This window comes from Magallana gigas, chromosome 1 (assembly GCF_963853765.1).
Source record: "Magallana gigas chromosome 1, xbMagGiga1.1, whole genome shotgun sequence".
Taxonomy (NCBI): domain Eukaryota; kingdom Metazoa; phylum Mollusca; class Bivalvia; order Ostreida; family Ostreidae; genus Magallana; species Magallana gigas.
In genome coordinates this window covers 29015087-29036317 of record NC_088853.1, presented here as the reverse complement: position 1 = coordinate 29036317, position 21231 = coordinate 29015087, and the positions used below count along the sequence as shown (strand labels likewise).

The window sequence follows — 21231 nt, the reverse complement described above, 5'->3', positions numbered from 1 at the left end:
CTAAATTATTGAAAGAAAGGGAGATGTGACATATTTAAAGTACAAGTTAATTACATAATCATTGTCAACCAAATGTTTTATTATATGGTATAATGTACTATTATGTAAAACATGTTATTGAAGCGGAATTATAATAAACAGTCTACACACACATGCGTTGTATATGACACCCTGTCTTTCCTTCAGCCAGAATGACAGAAACTTATGATCTATAAAATGTTATATAATATAACATTCAAAAGTTGGTTCAATAATTACCAATTGTTAATTTCAATCTTAATAACAATTAAAAAGCAAAGCTATATGTAGATGTCTCAGTAAAGTAGTCTTTCAACCTCAATTACCTGTGTAATTCAATATACATGTGCAGTGTACATTATTTTATCAATATGTTTATAGTGTAATCATGTATGTATACATGTATACCTTGATTTTACTGGGGGAAAACAACTGCATCTTTTTTCCTTCTTTTCCTCTTGTTCGTGGGTTTTCTTCGAGCACGACGCTTGGCTATTTGAGATTGTGATTGACCCTGTTAAATCTGACTGACTAGATGGAACGAACAGTTGTTTCACTTTTCTCGGCGTTGGCGAATGGATAATATTGTGTTTTTTGGACTTTGGTGTCCACATTTTAGGCTGATGCAAAGAAAATTTTCCTTGGCATTTCTGCCTTAAAGTCCAACCTATCTGCTTTTAAGGATTCAAGTTTCGTTTTTATGTCGTGTTCAAGTTTCGACAGTTTGTTCAAACACATACCGCAAACATAGTTGCTCCCATCGTCGTCTTGGTGTGGAACACAATCTAATATCTCTAGCAGCTGATCGTAAACCCCGAACGTCTCGCAAAAAATTGTTCTTCTTTGTTTTTTAGGCAAAACGCCGTGACAAAGTTGTCAACTGGTTTTTTTTTTCTTAAAAAAAGACATATCTTCATAAAAACTTCAACAGAAGTTGTCAACTATCACAAAAGTATTGTTCTTAATCCTCCTTGATGGTGGCATTGATATAAAAAAAAAAGACAAATTCAAACATGTTTGAAAAATTATCAAAAATTAATGTTAATATCATATTAGACTTCTATTTACTAGTCTTCACTCAGTAATGATTTGCTATGTTTAAATTTGGTTACCTTGGTAATTCAAAACTGACAACCCCAGTGCCTTCCCAGTTAAATCGCTTTTTATCCTTTTTTACGCTGATGACACGGTTAAATTTTCTGAGATCCCAGACGATTTACAAAAATCCCTGAACTTTTTTTCTGAATATGGTGATCTGTGGAAACTTCAGGTAAACATTAAAAAGACTCAAGTGTTAATCTTTTACAAAGGTCGTGGTACAAAAAGATTTTTTTTATACAGAGATTTACCTCTTGAAATTGTGAATGAATTTAAATATCTTGATGTTCTTATGTCTCGTAGTGGATCTTTTATAAGTATGAAAATCATTTAACTGAGCAAGGCTCAAAAGCTTTGTATGGTGTATTTAGAAAAATAAGATATAAATGAGAAAGTTCATTTTAAAATTTTTGAAATTTGTACTGCAGTCCAGTATGGTTTATCGGGAAACTGGGCAATATCCTTTGATAATCTTTATCAAGGTACTCTGCTCCAGAGTTCCGCAACAAAAACGATTAGACCCTCTCCTTTACAAACCTCAATTAAAGCGGGAAAAACCTCGACACCCTCCCTCAATAGGGAGAAAGGGGTTACTGAGACAGAAAGTATAACATCTGTTCTAAAAAATGTTTCTTAAAATATAATGGCTGCTAAGACATCTACACCGTTCTTTCAAAGGTGGCTATTTCTATGGCACCCATGGCACCAGTCATGGAGGAGTATCACACAAGTAATACAGGGCTACCTTTTAACAGGTAAGGATGTTTTTCTACAGTTTACATATTGTGTAATAAAATATTACTGATTTTAAAAAAAAAAACTGAGAAATGAAAAAAAAAAGTAACTGATATTTTTTTCTGTTCAACAATATTTTTAGAGATTATAGGTGCTTAAAATGTGTATGCATTATATAATAGCTACGCAACATGCCCGACCAGTGCTTCGTCGCCATCTTATTCATCAGCCCATGATGAGAACTGGCCTCCAACTTTAGCCCCCGAAGACCATGACGAAATAAATTGCTCATTACTGAATGCTGAGGACTCAATCCTTACTACGTTTAGGTGAGCCAATCTACATGTACATATTAACTTCTTCATGGTTTTAAAATAACACATTTCTTTAATCAAAACATTTTCTATATTTTCTTTGATCACGTTTAGGAAAACTAATTATATATTTATCATTTTATAATTATCATTTTATACAAAATAACCAAAGACAGTTCCATGCGTTGGAAAAACAAATCACCGAAACGAGCTTAAAGCTGACATGAATTCATAAATACGCATTATTTCCCTTTTATCTCCGACTACCGCCATATTAGTTGTCGATTTCTATTGTTCTGCTCATCGCTACACACCCCCTATATAAGGCCGAGAGTGCTATTCATGCTTCATCGCATTCAGGTATTTTATACACCCGAACACGTTACCTTGGACGAAAAGACGTGTAGAAACGCATTTTGAACAAAACAATATGACAACCACTCCACTGGCAAGACATATCCAATGAACGACGAAACAAGACAGACTGAAATCCAGCCACTGATACTTCAAAAGTCCTCAATAATTGTAGACCGTTTTCCTTTGTATGTTATAACATCACACATGCGCAAACCACACACTGTGGCAGATCGAGCAATGTCAGTGATCGCATGGATTTTAGAAACGGAGCGTTTTTGTAGAAACCGATGGATTCAATGTTAGATTGTTACTTTCTTGGATTTATTATCATTTAGCTACGGTGTTGGATGTAGTGCCGCCGGGGTTTTCAAAAAGATGCAGACGTTATGCACTCTCTATGAACGACACACGTGTTCGATGTGCATGCGAAGTAAGGCAGCACTATCTGTGCAAAATAATACGGATACCTTGGACATCCTTTCAAAGAATAAATATGTTTTGTATTTTATTGATTGTTGTTTCCTTTATTCTTTATTACAAACATTTTACTAGATTGTGTAGTTCATGCATTTAGAAGTATGTGCAACCTGAATGCCTCGATCGGAAAGCAACCGACCGTAACTTTCTCCACCGGTATATATACCCCAGTGACAGTAGAGGAGCGATCGAAACTAATATGGCGACCAAGTGCTTTTATGAATTCATGTCAGCTTTAACAGCGACGAAGGAGTTTCCAGTTTTAAAAGCTTTAGGAAAAAGAATGGAGAAAGACTTAACGCAGACCGAAATAATATTGAATTATTTAGAATCGAAGTATGCAATTGCGCGTGAAGCTTACCTCCTTGTGCTAAAACAATCCTTCACAAGGACATTTATAGACTGCGTGAAATAGTGATATCCATACATGTAGATCAAATGTAGAAAATACTTTTTTTTCTTTTACTTGTTATTAGTTTTCTTTTCTTACTTTCTTTTTATAATTCTTTCGGTTTGAGGGTACAATAAATCTTTTAGCAGTTTTGTATCATTGTGTTTGTCTTGTATCTCTATTTTAAAACAAATAATTGATTAAAAAAAATAGACGTACCTTAGCAAGAGAAATCTTCTGCCATAGCACCGATTATTTCCACTCGTATAAGCTCATCATATATACCCCCAGTATATTTATAGGTAACCTTAAAATATCTTTGACTTTGATTTCAACAAGTGCGAAAATGCCCTTCTAGGGTCAGTGAAATGGTTACACAAAAACACAAGGTGACCCAGTTGTTAAGGTGACTCCATGGTGACCCCAAAAGAAGGTCACCTCAAACTGCTCTTAATACCAGAGACCTCAGAAGTATCAAGGTGACCACACAAAGTCAAGGTGACCTAGTTCTCAAGTGGTGTAGGGGTGACCCCCAAAGTGGCCTTGGCGTAGGTGGCCTCAAGGTAACCTTACTGACTCTAAAATGACCTCAAGGTGACCTAAATAGGGGGACCGCAAGGTGACCTTGATGACTCTAAACTGACCCCAGACAACCCCCTTCACTACTTTTGTTTAGCGAAATGACAACATTATATGGAATATAGATAATCTGAACTACTGCATTACATCCGCAGTCGGATGGCATGATTGAACGATTTAATAAGACAGTCGGAAATATGCTAGCTACACAAATAGAAAAAAAGATCAGAATAACTTAAATGAAATTATACCGTTGGCGGTGATTGCATAACGTATTGCTGATCAGACGACTACGTCCTATTCTACAAACTTGATGATGTTTGGCCGTAAAGTGCGTTTAACTAGTCAGGTGTTGGAGTTTTTGGACCTGTTTCGAATTCGTTTGCGCGAAGTACAGCGAATTCCAACCATAACAACGCTGTTTGGATTGTTGACCAAGCATGAGAAAACGAGCTGTATACTTTACTTTGTTTTGGAGGAAGTACGAGAAAAGATAAAGGAGTCGCCGGATCTACCATCGGTAATTCCCCCGTTGATAACAGCCAACACAATGTTGAGAGCGGCAGAGACCCTGTTGGTTAACCTCCTCTCCGCGCCTGTCAATCCAGTCCACGAAAGGATTAGAGAAGATTTGAAAGAAATGGCATCCGATTTAAGAGAGACCCTGTTGGACTTGAAGACACGAGTCATGAATAGCTGGTTTGCTATTGTTTGAAAGAGAAATTATTTTCTCATGACCAACGGCCCTTTTTAGGGCCACCTAATTGTTTTAGAAAATATGCCTTGTATGACTGAAATAGAAACACATTGACTAACACCTCATAAAAGGGAAATAACTTTTACGGTATAAAAAATAAAACGAAACAAATTGACTAACACCTCGTAAAAGGGAAATAACTTTTACTGTTAAGACAACGGTATTAACCGCTTTAACGGTCGGAAACGTGAGAAAATGTCAAAGTGACGACGTGAACAAACGGTTTAATGGTTTATACTTGGAGTATATAACTTTCGGTAAAAAATACGGTGAAACGAAAAGCGCAAAACCATGGAATACGAATGGGACGATATAGACGTAGACTATCCCGCGGATTATTTAGCGCGGATAAACGAGATGGAGAGAGATTATTTTGACCAACAAGTAAGTATTGATCTTAGCATAAACATTAAGGGAAAAATAAGATTAGATTACCTTTTATTTATGTTTTTTTATAGAATAATCACCCATCCACCAGTTCCGGTAGTTTAAATTCCTCAAGGAACCAAGTACAAGTACGGATTTAAATAAATATAATTATTTGTAACAAAGAAAATATTGATCTTAGCATGAAATTAAAGGGGGAAAAATAGGCGTAGATTACCTTTCATTTATATTTTGAGATTATATATATAAGATGTGCGCACAATATACAAGTTATATACGTTGATGACACCAATCTGCTGTGCAGCGATGAATTCATTTTGAGCAAAAGAGGCATCACCTTGTACTTGAATGATGTTAAATGTGCAAGTAAATTTTTAAGATCTTCTATATTAGTACTAAGATTTCTCACTTCATCTGTTTATCTTAGTTTGCAAAGTATGAATGTAAATGATGCAAATAGTTTAAATTCTTTTTTCAGTTGTAGTGGTTAATGAAAGTTTTGTTGTTGACATGAATTGGGCAACACCATATGGTTCAGAAACAGTTGTTACTCCAGGAAATATTGCATGCAACGCAGTTACCCACTCTTCTGTTAATGTCAAACTGGAGTTATCATGTCAGATCAAGGAGAAGCAATTATACAGTTCAACTTTTAAATTGGGATTTAGAAGCAGCAGGTGAAGGAATTCAGAGCAATGCTGATGAGAATGGTGACGTGATGGAAAATTTTGAACGCGCATTTTACATTCCCCAGGACAACAGTGTTGAGGAATGTCCCGGTTGCTTGTGCAGACCCTGAATAATCAATGGAAGAAACCACCAGATGTGATGGAAATAGGAATGTGAACCCCGAAACACACGGAATAGTTCACTATGAAACTTTTTTCCGGACCTTTGCTGTTCCCCAGAGGTGTATTTCAAGACCCTAGATACAATGCCGAAAACTTGAAATTATGCACCAAACTCTGAGACTGCGTGGCGTAGTTTGTCATCTCATCATAGGGATGTTTCATTTTTACGAGTATTTGAGGCTGTGAGAGGTCGCTTCCAAATCTCAAAAATGTGCCATACATGGGACATCGCTTGGAGTAAACCCCTCAAATAGTTTTAATGATAATTGTTATATTTTCAATCAGTGGTCTGTATATCATTCATTATATTTTATGATGTCAAAGTCCGACTTCAATTAATCAATCCACGAAGGCCCCACGCATTCATGCATAATGAACTTTATACCAAGAGTAAAGCAGCAGAACGGACACTAGACTATAAACATGTGCGTGTTTTTTTTTTCTAATTGTTTGTGATTACAGGTGATAACTAAGTAAATAAAAGTAACTGTCCATCAAATCGGAAGAAATTTTAATTTCTGGTTCACTTCAAAACTTTAAATGAAAGTTTAAAGAGTAAAAAAGCACGGATAATTAATCTTTTGACATCTGAAACAGCCTTTTTATTTTTAATTTTTTTTTTTTGGTTGATATAATGTTTAAATTAGGAAATTACTCTGAACTGAAAGGTGACTAGATAATTTAAATTTCCTTCATCATACTCATTGGCTGCTATTTATACCCCAAACGCAAGTGTTGAAGAAATGAAAACTTTTAAATTGTCTTCTTGCAATCCAGTTTTGCAGTTTCAAAAGTTGAGGCCTCACGAAAACAAGACACTTTTTGGTTTTGGACAAAACTGCGTAATTCAACTAATGTGTGGGGGTATTTATGCAGTTACATTGTTGTCGGAAAAATTACATCAATTGATAAAAGATGATCCAGAAGATGAAGTGTTATCGGACCTGCACACTCGCAGAGGATGCATTGTTTCTACTGTCACATTCTTCCTTCCAGTTATCGGTCGCTAGGAGGGATAATCTGAAGCACTTATTTGCAGGAGACTACAAGGACATGTGCAAGAAAACAAAATCAAGGTACTGATAGACGGTGGCATGAAATTTTGATTAAATGAATATAGTATATCAGTTCTCTTTAAAAGGTTAACTTCAGTTTTCAAGTTTATCAACTCCATAATGAATATTTTGGGTCTATTGTACGTGTTGTTTTACACTGCAAATTGTAGAAGCAAATGTATATTTTTCAAGATGTATCTTTAAAGAAGTTAATATGCATTAACCACAATCATATTTTAAATACCAATCTTATAGTGCTAGATCCTGTTGTGTTTGAAATGTATAAAATAAAACACTTTAAGAAATTTATTTCAGACATTCAGATAGATTCAAATAGTGATTGGATTCCTCCTTGTTTACAAACAACTTGTGTAACCGAGTTCCAGATTTTGGGTTGGATCAACAATGAATCTGAGTTAAACACAGTTTTAGAGGCCCACAAACGGTCATCACTATGTTCCTTTGTTACTTGGTAAGATTTAGTTTAATGTTGGAATGCTAGTTTGACACTTTGCATTGATAATAATTGCAATTATTTTAATGTCTATGTTCTAATTTATTTAATTCTTTCGAGTAAATTAAAGTAAATTTCATAACATCAACAATAATATCAATCTGTTACTTGTTAAAAGAATTTGGTTGTTGATTTAAGCGACAGACGAAAAGAAGAAGAGAGAGAATAAGAAAAGAAGAATTATATGGCAACACGAAGTTGTCAACACTTCCATCAACAGTATATGTCCATTCACTGTTGATAAAAGTATTGTGTATACGTGTCAATTTGGAAAAGGAAGAAAAGCTCAACCTAGAGGAAATTCTCAGGTAAATACATGTAATAAGCAATTACTGCAGGTGTAGGGGGTCAGTGCTAAAATTAAGCCACCCGAGGAGTGCAAAATTCCTGACTCCCGATAGCAATTAAAGAGAATATTACACTATGTGGGTTTTTAAGCTGTTGCAAAGACCCATAACAACAATAATTGTTTTTTATTTTATGTTCATTGATTGAATTAAATTATATTGTAGAGTTCAGACCATGTGTACGAAAAGAAGAAAAAAGATTTCTGATACAGAACTCCAGAAAAGTTGGTTGTGATGCAAAACTTCACATCAGATACATCACCAGGTGAAATTTCTCAACCAAACAAATAAGGCAAAATATCAATGAGATTCCTGATAAAGTTCATAGAATCTCATGTCACCCAATTAAGGCTATGCTGCATTGACTGACATGATATGCCTGATATAATGCATGGAATCTCATGCCACATAATGTAGTAAGACTATGCTGCATTGACTGACATGATATTCCCGACATAGTGCATGGAATCTCATGTCACACAATCTAGTAAGGCTATGCTGCATTGACCAACATGAGATTCCTGACATAGTGCATGGAATCTCATGTCACCCAATGTAGTAAGACTATACTGCCTTAACTGGCATGATATTCCTGACAAAGTACATGGAATCTCATGTGACCCAATGTAGTAAGGCTATACTGCATTGACTGACATGATATTCCTGATATAATGCATGGAATCTATAAAAACAAATATATTTTTTCACACTCCTATTTCAATCACGTGTTAACGTAACATTAAAAAATACTCTTGCATCTTTACTTCGTAAAATTTAATATCGATCTCATTTCTTACATTTTTTTTTTTTTTACATTTTACGGCCATGTGACACTAATTTACCAGCATTTATTATTTTTTTAATTTTTTGTTTAAAAAATATATAAGTAAATCAAATTATGCCTTTAAAATGTGTTAATACTTAAAATGCCGATATACATATTATACATGTACATTAACTATAGATATTTCTTATTATGGAGTATATGTGTATTATAGAAAACAGATTACTGATATATGAATAAAATTACTTATGTCCCTGTATAAAATACATGTACATAAAATGTATATTAACTAAAGATATTTCTTATTATGGAGTATATGTGTATTATAGAAAACAGATTACTGATATATGAATAAAATTATTTATGTCCCTGTATAAAATACATGTACATTTCCCGAAACGTTATTTTTTACAATCCTATCCTATCGTATCGTGTATCAATCCTATCGTATCGTGCGTGTATACTGTCATATCGTGCGTTAATTCTATCGTATCGTGCGTTAATCCTATCCTATCGTGCGTTAATCCTATCAGGTTTATCGTTTAATTTCAACAATTCTTCCGTTTATCCTATCGTGTTAATCATGTCATGCCATTTCATAAGTATTACTAAGTTGCAACTCGTTCGGTGCGCCGTATACGAATATTAATCGAACAAGAATTGTAACATCCTATCCAAACATTCCGTCAGGATACTAATTTTTAATTTTTGTTAGATCAAAATTAACCAATATTATTAGTAAATCATATCTGTTAACATTGAAAATGAAAAACGAAGTTCTAAGGAACAAGGTAACATATTTACCTGTATATCGAATATATTAAATCGTACGCAGAGTGTATACTTGCGTAAACATTAACTTTTATGCAATATAATTTTGTTACATCATATTTTACAGAAACAAAACTATTTATGATATAATTTATTTTTAATTAAAACCCGAGTTGTCTTTTGAACCCGTTAATTTCCGTGTGATATTTGATTTCAGGCTGAAATGTTCTCGACAATCGGCTAGGATGTGTGGTAATGAAAACAATGTTAACAAATCGTACGCAGAATGTGTATCTGCGTAAATATTTATTTAACTTTTCTGTAATAATTCGTTTTTAATGCATCATTTTCTTATACAGAAAGAAATGTACTTATGAAAGATATTATATTTACTTTATACAAGAGTTGGATTTATATAATTAAACCCGCTATTTTCCGAGTGATTTAATCTCGGGCTGAAATATTCGCGGCGATCGGCTAGGGTGTTCGGTAATGAAAACAATTTTAAAAATACAGAAAAATTTATTGATCATTAAATATCGTTTAATGCGATCATACGTTTATCATGAACATCGTTTATCCTTTCCTATCGTGTACCAATCCTATCCTATCGTGCGTGTATACTGTTCTATCGTGCGTTAATTCTATCCTTTCGTGCGTGTACACTGTTCTATCGTGCTTTAATGCTATCCTATCCTATCGTTTATCTTGTAAAAAATAACGTTGCGGGTACTGTAGCTGGTGAATCCCCCCCCCCCTCCCCCTTCCCAATTAACACTTCCAAATAATCAGTTTATTTCTAATATATATCCGGATTTTATAAGTACCGATTTGGTTTATACTTTTATTCAAAATTGGTGCACAAAAAGGATGACGTAATGCATGAGATTCCTTACATCTAGTCGATGCCAAACAAACGACATAAAAGGGTACCTCGTTATTTCGCTTCATGTTAAATTTCACCCCTGACGAGACGGGTATGAATATATTACGACTTTGTCATCGCTGTGATTAAAGGTCGAATTGATGAGACAAATTACAAATAAAAATATGAACGTTTTGTTCGCTAATATTTCTGAAGTTTGCTTTCTTTACAATTGATGCACAGCACGAGGTTGAATAACCCCAATTATTCGGGGAACGAAACCAAGCGGTTTCTTTTTCTAAACATTTCCCGTGATGCATTTTGGTTTTTTTTTTCGTTTGCCCAAAAAGAAATGATTTTTACTTACTTTGTATATTTCTAACTTTGAAAGGAGACTGATTCAGCTGGTGTAAAAGTCCATAACTTTCTAAGATAAATGGTTTGTATTGAAAAAAATGATACTGTAATAACCAAATAATCAGACCAAGCAGCTTTGAGAATATTGGTAGGCATCATTGTTATGCTGAATTTCAAGAGTGAATCAATGTTAATGAATTAGATGCAAGTTTATTCCAAACAATCATTCTGACCTATGCTCTGTTCACTTAGGTTTATTGTGAATATCTATCCAATTTGGAAAGTTTAAGTTTTGAGAAAATTGATGTTTCTGCAATTTGGCATGGCCCAAATTTTGCACTACTCAGGGCAGTGTAAAGTTCAAACAATTAAGAGCAAAATACTTTGGACTGACATTCTAATTGCAGTAACTGTACTTGAAACGGAAGTCTCTGCACAATGACGTCCTCCATCTACTCAGTGGTCATCTGGGACACATCCCCAAATCGTTGTAACTGTCCTCTTATCATATCTATATCCACGACATAGTCTCTGTAAATGCCATTCTCTTGAAGACAAAGCTCACAGTAGCATCTCCAAACGAAATGGTTTCCACCTACTTGAAACGGGAGTCTCTGCACAATGACGTCCTCCATCTACTCAGTGGTCATCTGGGACACATCCCCAAATCGTTGTGACTGTCCTCTTATCATATCTATATCCACGACATAGTCTCTGTAAATGCCATTCTCTTGAAGACAAAAGCTCACAGTAGCATCTCCAAACGAAATGGTTTCCACCTGCCCTGTAACTCTTCTCTCTTGCGGTTGCGTCTTCTATAAAGAGGAATTTAAAAAAAAATGTTAAATTATCAATATAAATCACATTAACCAAGGCAAGTAGAAAATATATTGGGTATGAGTTGATTGTTAGGAATTCATACAACATTTATTTGATGAAGCGATTATGATGAAAGCAACGGGTTCCTTTAGCTAGGAAATTTCTCAGAGTGAGGGAGCGTCCTTCTCTAATTTGGTTAAACTTGGTCTCGTCACTTAATGTGGCCGTCATAGCTTCATGCCATCAGCGACATTGACGTTCAGCATCTGGCCTTTTTCCCCGTGGGAGCTGGTGAAGGTAGCAGTCTGGCCAACTTTGATGACACACACTTTCACCATTGCTGTCGGATATGGTGCTGTATCACCGGCCTTGCATGACAGCAACTCATCTAGAGTCTCTTACTGCATCCAAAAGAATATAAGTACATTATAAATGCAAATAACTGGAAAGACCATCATGATATTATATTGATGATAACCGAGTTTGATTCCCTGTACTTGCTATAGAACTGAAATATACACGTAAACGAGGGTTATGTATTTTTCTGCAATCATGTTGTTACCTTCATACTGATTTTCTTCCTAGTTGATCTAGCCCAAACATAAAGCATGTGAATAAACATAGGTTATAAAACATTATTTATTTATTTATTGTCTGAAAAATGGCGAAATATCAGTGAATACTTCAATTCCCAATGTCATTATGTGTAAAAGATTTGAATGATGTTGCGTAAGTGTATAACAATTGTTTTTCCTGGTCAGCCGGATCTTGTGTGTTCTACAATGCTTGGCTGAACACATTCTGCTCCAGGAACATCCTCTTCTGTTAAAAAACTATTACTCGCCATATTGTAAGCATTAATGTTTGTCCGAAAGTTATCAGCACGCATGCTTGGAAGGTCAGGGTCAGATTGTGACGTAAAAACCAATTGTATACACTCTCTTGGTGTACTGTTGTAGACCGTTTTACTGAACACGTTTTAGCATCGAACATGCCCAAACAACACACTTAGCAGATCAAGCAATGGCAATGATCGGATGGATTTTACAAACTGGGCGTTTATGTAGAAACCGATGGAAAAAATGTCACGTTGTTATTTTCTAGGATTAACTATCACTTAGCAACTGTGTTGGATGCCATTGAATAGTGTTGTATTCACAACTTGGGTCGAGAACCCCAAGAAATTTCACTTTGTGTAGCACAGAAACCGTTCTTGTATCATTTGAGTACAAGGAATCAATACTGAACCTTATGTTTATTTACTGTCTTTCCAAAAATGCAAGCATTTTAAATTTTTGCGAATATTTGATAACAGTTTTGCAATTGTTTGAGGACATGTACTACAGGAATTACAAAAGATTGAATGCATATATTTATTCTATTCAATTACATAAATATTGAACCTCATTTGGGTACAGGTAATTTATTGTTAATTTCAATCTTAAGGATGAAGCAGTCAAATATGTTACAGTTGGACAAAAAGAGATCAAGATTAGGACAATCTCTCTGGAGGAGCATGGTCAATCAGTGGAAATAACTCAATGGAGGGCTGGCTAACAGTGAAATCTAAGTAAAATATTTTAATGAAATCAGTCACCGCGTTGTGTCCAAGTGGCAGGAAAAAATCGTTGAACGCAATGAGAAAATCCACCAATAAGGTATCCTATACTTCCAGTTAAAAAAAATATATCAATTTTAATAACAGGATTTTTCCGTTGGAAAACCCGGTTAAAAACTCTTTAAACTATCCAAAGAACATTTTTGTCTTTCAACGCTTTACAAGCAAACAATTTGTGGAATGTAAATATTTTTTATAATCAATTTACTATAGGTAGTAGATGCTTATTTAGCCTTAACCTAGTACAAGCAGAAATAGAAAAGGGAAACAAGATAACGATATATCCATCCCAAACAATGACTGCAATCGTGGATGGCTCATTTACCATTAAAGGTTGCAAAAAGAAGGTAAAACATGTTAATGAAGCTACGGTAACATATAAATAATCTTCTCTCTTGTATTTTTATACGAATGTATGTTTATGAAATATTATTAGTTTAAAAGGGTATTCACAATTCCATTTATTGTTAAACAGTAAAGGATTTTCTCTGAACCTTTAGTTTATGATTTGAAACAGGAAAAGACCGGGATTGAAACCCGAATCCCCTGAATCTCTGGTCAGGTACCGTAATCTACCAACTGAGCTGTCTGGCAATTAGCAATTGCACCGTTCTATCCGTCACAGTCTAAATTAAATTTGCAACATTTTTTGGCTTACTGAGACAGTAGGGAGGAGGAGCTTTGCTATGACCTTAGTGTGGGAATCTGAGGCTGGTTAAACAATAATTGTTGTGGAGCAGGTGATTCCACATCTCAGTGATATTTGTAATCTTGGTAACAAGTGTTTATTTTTTCTTGGCAGCTGAAACTGTTTGAGTGTTCCACAGTGATTGGTGAAGTCGTCAGGCATGGACATTGGACATTACTTGAAAGTATTTAAATGGGCATAATGAAAAATACTTTAAAAAGTGTATAATGTATTTTGAGTGTAATGAATAAAGGCACTTTATTTCAGATCGTTGAACCAGGGAGTGGAATAATTCTTTTCTACAATCATTTGATGGAGAGAAGATCACAGATACTTGCAGTGAAAGAAATTGGTGGTAGAATCATGAGTGGATAATTTTATTTTGATTTATACTTCATGAAGTTCAAAATGTTGCTCATTTGGTTTATAGACTGACAACATATTTGTATTAACCAACAATAGAAATACAAAACTGATATATTAAGGACAATTAAACTTCAAGCAATATAAGAATCAAAGGCCTGAAGGGCCACAATGGCGTCGAGTTAAAGTTAATTCTGGTTTTAGATTTGTAGCAACTCACTCTTAGCAGAGAAATGGTATTCCCAACCTATTCTGAACAGAGGACTCCATGCTGGTGACTTGATGCTGTCAGCTGCCATTCTCTTTTCCGGAAATAATTTTGGAAAAATGGAACTTTTTGCCAAGTTTTTAAAGTTAGGTTTCCCTGGCCAGTCTACCTTTACCAGACTTCAGAAACGATATTTGGTGCCTGCTGTGGATGAGTACTGGACCTCACAACAGACAGGGATTGTGGATGAGATAAGTGATAAGGACCTAATTATACTTGGTAAAAAAAAATCTTCCATTAATCTGCTGTGTTTCTTCTCTAGGCTTTAAAAAAGAGAAAATTGATATGCATATTGTGTGTGAACAATTTTTTTTAAAGAGTATCTGGTTTTCAGGCGATGGCAGAATGGACAGTCCTGGGCACTGTGCCCAGTACTGTACATACACAGTGATGGAGGACCAAACCAAGAACATTCTGTCGTTGAAGACATTAGACAAAAGAGAAACAGAGAAGAAAAGCACAAACCTTGAAAAAGCAGGTTTTGTGAAATGTCTCCAAGAGATACAGGAGAAAGGTTTAACCGTTAAAGAAATGGTGACAGATGCCCATCTGCAGACTGGAGCCATGATGAGTAAGAATGTTTTCTGAATAGCCTTCTGCATTCTTTAACAAAACTGCAATTCAATTTTGATGATTCAACATATCTTTTATTGCAGAGAAGGATTATCCTGAGATAAAACATAGCCATGATATGTGGCATGCTGCCAAAAATCTTGGGAAGAAGTTGCTATCAGTAAGTACAAATGAAACATTTTTGTAATATTTATATATATTTATAAGAGTACAGTACAGATTTTTTTTTCCTTACATCTGCATGTTACGTTGTATGAAATTGACAGAGAGTACCATGGCTACATATACTTGATTATTGTAGGCTGGACAAGAGAAAAACTGCAAAGAATTACAAAAGTGGTCAAAGGATGAAGTTAATCATTTCTGGTATGTGTGCAAAGCTGCAAACAACATGGACGAATTTTTGGTATGTATTAATAAAAGTATGATTATATACTAAAAAAGAACTTGAAAAATAGCAACACATATTTAATTGTCTATCTCAATGCTGTAACACTTTAATCCATTTCAGTGATTGAGTGCATATGTTACATGAAATTCAATTTTTCAGGGGATGTGGGCTGGTGGTTCCTGCCATACAGTGACGGTGGTATCAGTGCTTATGCACATGATCTTCTGTTGGACCCAACAGGTGACAACGTGTGGATGACAAAGGGCACTCCGGCACATGAAGCTCTAAGGAAAATAGTCCTGGATAAGCGCTTCCTAAACAACATCCATTACTATTTAAACTTTAGGTAAAAGTGTGTTTCATGTAAATCATAAAGATCTTGACAATATAAAATTTTTGTTTGTACTCGTGTTCTGCAGCCAGAAGACAACGAATAAAGTTAAACAAAGAGATTGGGTTAAACCTTAATATAAATAAAATTTTATGTTTGCAGTAGTATATGATTTTTATACTACTTCTTTATTATGGGAATAGGAAATATAACAATTTCCATTAATGTATATACACCATATACTGTGAGAAATACTATAAGTATACATTTTTTTGTAGAAGCACAGCATAATTGGAAAGCTTCCACAACCATCTGTTGATGGTTTCATCAAAGCGCTATGCATATAGCCCCCCTGTGTACAGAGCCAGGAATCTATTAGCTGCCTTGGACTACAACGAGAATGTGGACAGACAGCCCATCAGAAATAAGGATGGAACATTGAGGTATTTTATTTAGGTGTTCATAGTTTTCCTCTTATTATTAAGCATGCAAGTTGCTCAAACCTTTAATGGGTAGAAGATGCAACATCAATCCACAGTAAGTCATGAACAGTAGCTTTCTTCTGAAACATATAGCCTAATTTAGCTGTAAATATTTTTGGGTCATACCTTTTGACTTCTGTCATGCACATTTATTATAAATGCATCATGTATTTCAAGTCCCAGGTTAACACATCAATTTTTTGCACACAGTATTTTGGTATAAAATTTGATAATTATACCCCCGCTCCAAAGGAGAGGGGGTATACTGTTTTACATTTGTGTGTCTGTTTGTCTGTCCGTCCGTCTGTCTGTCTGTCCGCCCGTAACAAAAATTTCTGTCGCATTTATCTCAGCAACTATTTATCGCAGATGCTTGAAATTTTTATTAAACAGTGTTTGTTAAGGCATGCCATATCATGGGATATATTTTCGTACAAATCGGACGTCAACTTCCTGTTAAATGACGACTTTGCTTATTTTTTAACCAAAATTTTCAAACAAATTTTCGTCAAAGATTTCTCACCAACTGTTTATCGCAGATGCTTGAAATTTTTACACAGTATTTGTATAGACATGCCATATCGTGGGATATATTTTTGTACCAATCAGACGTCAACTTCCTGTTAAATGACGACTGTTTATTTTTAGCAAAAATTTTCAAACAAATTTCCGTCAAAGAATTCTCAGCAACTGTTTATCGCAGCTGGTTGAAATTTTTACACAGTATTTGTATAGGCATGCTATATCGTGGGATGTATTTTTGTATCACTCAGACGTCCATTCCTGTTAAATTAGTACTTTGTTTATTTTAGCCAAAATTTTCAAACAAATTTTCCTCAAAGATTTCTCAGCAGCTATTTATCGCAGATGCTTGAAATTTTAACACACTATTTGTTGAAGCATGCCATATTGTGGGATATACTTCTGTACCAATCGGATGCCAGCTTTCTGTTAAATATCGACTTTGCTTATCTTGCATATTCACATCAGAGCGGGGGTATCACTAGTGAGCATTGGCTCACACATATCTTGTTTTTATGTGTTGTTCTCTCCCACTCACTGGTGCCCCTTCTCTTCTGCTTCCTCGTCCCACTGCTTCTCTTGGTCTCCTCCTGCCTCTCCCTCTTCCTCTCCCCTTTCCTCTTCTAACAGGGCTTGATGTCGAACTTGTATATAAATAAATAAACATGTATACATGCATGTATATATTACAGGATTGGATTTCAAACGTACAAACATATGACATATTGTACAAATTTAACAAAAAACTTGTAATTTTAAAGCTACAGTGTATGATACATTTTATAACCTATATGTGGTAGAGCGAAATTTCATGAATTAAATATGTTTATTATATTATATGTATTATTGCATAATTTTGGTGATTATGTTCAAATCTTTTTCTAACATGAAAATATTTGAATATTGGTGCAGTGTATTATTTTTATATTATTATTATTTAGTCAATGCAATATTTAACAAAAATATTTAATACAGTTATCTAACCTTAATGTAAGAGTCCTATCATTTGTTATTTTTAACTCTGACAATGCAAAATCTATATTAAGAAGGAATACCTTTCTTTCCTGTATTTCTATTGGATAAAATTGGTCAGCTGTTACTTTATTGGTCATGTGACAATTTTAGTGGGAAATTTCTTTGTTAAACCGGTTCCTATTTGGAAGTCTACTTGTGTCTACTTGAAATTTACATTCTTTATCAGGTCAGTTAATGTACAAATTTTTTATACTACCTTATATTTAAATACAGTTTTATTGTGAGATTATTTATAAAGATATATAAGATATTATATAATTGGCTTAGAAATGAAATGACTAAATATCAGAAAGTTTGTTTAATAGTAAAATTCAGTCTGATCAATGAGTACAAAGCATTGTAAGTGTATTTTATTTTCTTAAATTTAGATTATCAACTACAGTGTTATTTGTACATCCTGACTATTTTTCCTAATCAACCTTTACACCTCGTGTGAGGTAAGCATTGTTTAAACATGGTTTAAGCTTAGTTCATGTATAGTTATATATAAATATATATCATAGTATTAGTAGTATTATGAAACTGATTAATATTTCTACAATTTAATTATAAACTCATGTGAAATAAGTTTGACATGATAACGTACAGTTCTATTTATAAAGATGTGATTATTATTGTTTATTTATTTAATAAGCAGATAATTTAAATATAGACACAAATACTTTTGAGTCTAGTTTGTAAAGAGGAATATTTTCATATTTTGTCAAAACTACATGCTTGTAAGAATTATATTGCCGTTTTGGAAAAGTACCCCTTATGAGGCCCCATAATATTTTGTGTTTACCAGTGTCGGAAGAACTGACTTCGGTTTTCATAGTAATTATTCAACATACAAGGTATAATTTTGCTCTAGAAAAAAAAAATACAACAACTCTTTGTTTCTAAAGTATATCCAATGCCATATTTTATTTAGTAAGACAAATAAAACCGATTTAAAACTGTAAACAAACTTGTACACATACCTCTGCTGCCATCATGCTGATTTTTCCCGCGCACATGCGCAGTGGGCTTGAAAATGGCGAATGGCATTAATATTCAACAGTCGTACACCAAAGTTTTTAATCCAATATCTTCATAAGGCGGAGGCTATAGAAGCTCGGAGACGACGAGACGTTTAATTTTAACATACTTAATTTGCATCTCAAAAATATGAAAAAATACGCCACATATACCATTAAGTTCTTATGTTGATTTTTTTTTTTAACATAAGAAGACTCTTAGAGAGTAACTTGTAATTCAAAATTCACATCTGATCAAGTTTACTCTCTAAAAGTTGTTTGACGATTCAGACACCATGTACGACTTACAATATCGATAAAAGTACAATTATAGTAACTCGTTCTAAAAATAATTACGCGTTTAAGCAATTCACGAATAATTCAAGTTGCTTGTTGTCGACAAAAACGGTTTATTAAAACAAGAAAAAATAAATAAAATATCGCTGCGGCTGGCACCGAACAACTCTATCAACTATGGTAAAGGCCTTCTCCTGCTTCTGCCATATGGCTCCTCAATTCATTGCGTCCTATTTTCATCTTCAATCTAGTTCAGTTCGTATTTGATGTGGAGTGTTATTATTAATTTGAAATGATTAAATATCAAATACAACTATTAATTTCTACAATTCGCGTATTTGAATAACCGCGATGATTTGAATATTCATGTATATTATATATATATAAGGGAATACATTAACACTTGGTTTAATTATATATGTCCTTAGACATTTATGTAAATTGGTCAGTTGTGTTCTTTCAAATTGCTAATGTGAAAGTTGACAAAACTATCCTATCCTATGTTTCAGGGCCATCCCCTTGGGTTAATTATCTTTAATAAGTGTCGGATGAAAAATGGGGTATGAAAGGTTTGATAAGGTTGCAGGTGCGCGACGCAGGCGTTGTAGCCCTGTTTCCCAAGAGTATCATTTTAGCTCGTTAGACAAGTGAGAGAGAGCGAACATGAGTCTATAATTTCTGAGTTAATATCTGTAGTTGTCATTTGTTTATTGTGCATGATAAAGTTCTGAGAGATGAAAGTGAGCAGTTGATTGAGTTATGGGTGAGTCTGAGGAGTGAGAGATAATTGATATGGCCATACCCAGGGAACACGTGGGAGACAAGAGAGAATGAGTTTGGATGTTAAAGAGTGAGGACGCATTTGTGATATAACCTGTGTTTCTTATATATTGTGTAATTCGTGTTTGTTGTAAATATGTAATTAAACTTGTAAATATAAACAATAGTTATCAATCAGTGCCGGTGACAGGGAGGACCCCCGCCACACCTATCCTGCAAATAAGCTCTATCCTATCCCTTCAAAACATAGGAATGCAAGTTAAACGAAACGACATTTAAGAATGAAAGGATTTTATCAATTAATGTAGTACTCAAAATGAATAATTAAATCTTATAACCGAATATTCTTCGGGCGGGTTAACTTACTTAGCTGTGCTACGGTAAAATTAAATCGTACGCAGGATGGACACAATAACGTAAACAAACAGGTAAGCGATTCGATTTTTGATTTTATTATATTTATGCATAAAAAAAACCAACAGATAAATACTTCGATGCACTGATTGAGGAACAGTTTAGTCACATATTTTTATCAAATTATTTTCTTATCACATATAACTGAGCGTAATTATCATTATTCGAGCGATTTGTTCGGCGTTAAATGTAAACACGATCTGAAAATAAATAATTCCTTTAGGAAGTTTTATATCGCTTATAATTAAACCACTCGGAGTTATTTTTAAAGTATAAATTCTTAAGCATTTATAGCTAGCTAACATTTATTAATTCGATATGTTCAGGTTAATATCGGACAGAAATATACGTCCCTGTTATTGGGCATCGATGGACTGGTGGAGATCAAGTGTTCGTTCAAGATAAGAGACACTAATCCATGTGAAGTGAACACCCCGAATTTTTAGCTGAGACCTCATGCCCAAACTGAGAGGGGACAGCTTTGTACCAACATGCTACCAAGTGCTTCAAGACACTTTTACCAAGTACAGGGACAAATGGCAGTGTGTGATGTGGATCACTGTGATTTTGTTTGTTGGACCACTCGTGGACTACATGTTGAGCGCATTCACCGTGATCCACATTTCTTCAATGAGAAAGTGCTGCCATTGTTGAACAGATTCTTCCTGAAAGCAATGCTTCCAGAAATTCTTACTCAAAGACTTCTTGATGCCAACAACAATGTTCAGGACACTGAGTGTATATGTGGAAAACCTGAGAGCTTCGACAACATGATAGAATGTGAATCTGGACATTGTAAAGTTGGCTGGTATCATTTCAAATGTGTGGGACTAAAATCCGCCCCCAAGGGTTCGTGGACTTGCCTACCTTGCAGAAGAATGCCCCCCTCCAAGAAAAACAAACAGTGACTAAACAATTATTAACTCTGATGATGTCCACATTTTGATATACTTTTTAATGAATGACTGCAAATATGATTAAGAACTGTGCATAAG

At 34.5% G+C, this 21231-nt stretch overlaps 1 long non-coding RNA gene and 1 other non-coding gene across 2 annotated transcripts; both read left to right on the top strand.

Annotated features, from left to right (window-relative positions):
* Positions 1-5017: 5017 nt before the first annotated feature.
* On the top strand, positions 5018-16466 carry LOC105340464 (uncharacterized). The gene is made up of 7 exons (XR_010711656.1): positions 5018-5110; positions 14350-14632; positions 14748-14984; positions 15070-15146; positions 15288-15392; positions 15537-15723; positions 15987-16466. It is a non-coding gene; the product is annotated as an uncharacterized protein (transcript).
* A 1673-nt stretch (positions 16467-18139) lies between these two features.
* On the top strand, positions 18140-21118 carry LOC136269908 (uncharacterized). Its single transcript, XR_010707528.1, has 2 exons — positions 18140-20250; positions 20563-21118. It is a non-coding gene; the product is annotated as an uncharacterized lncRNA (long non-coding RNA).
* Positions 21119-21231: the final 113 nt, after the last annotated feature.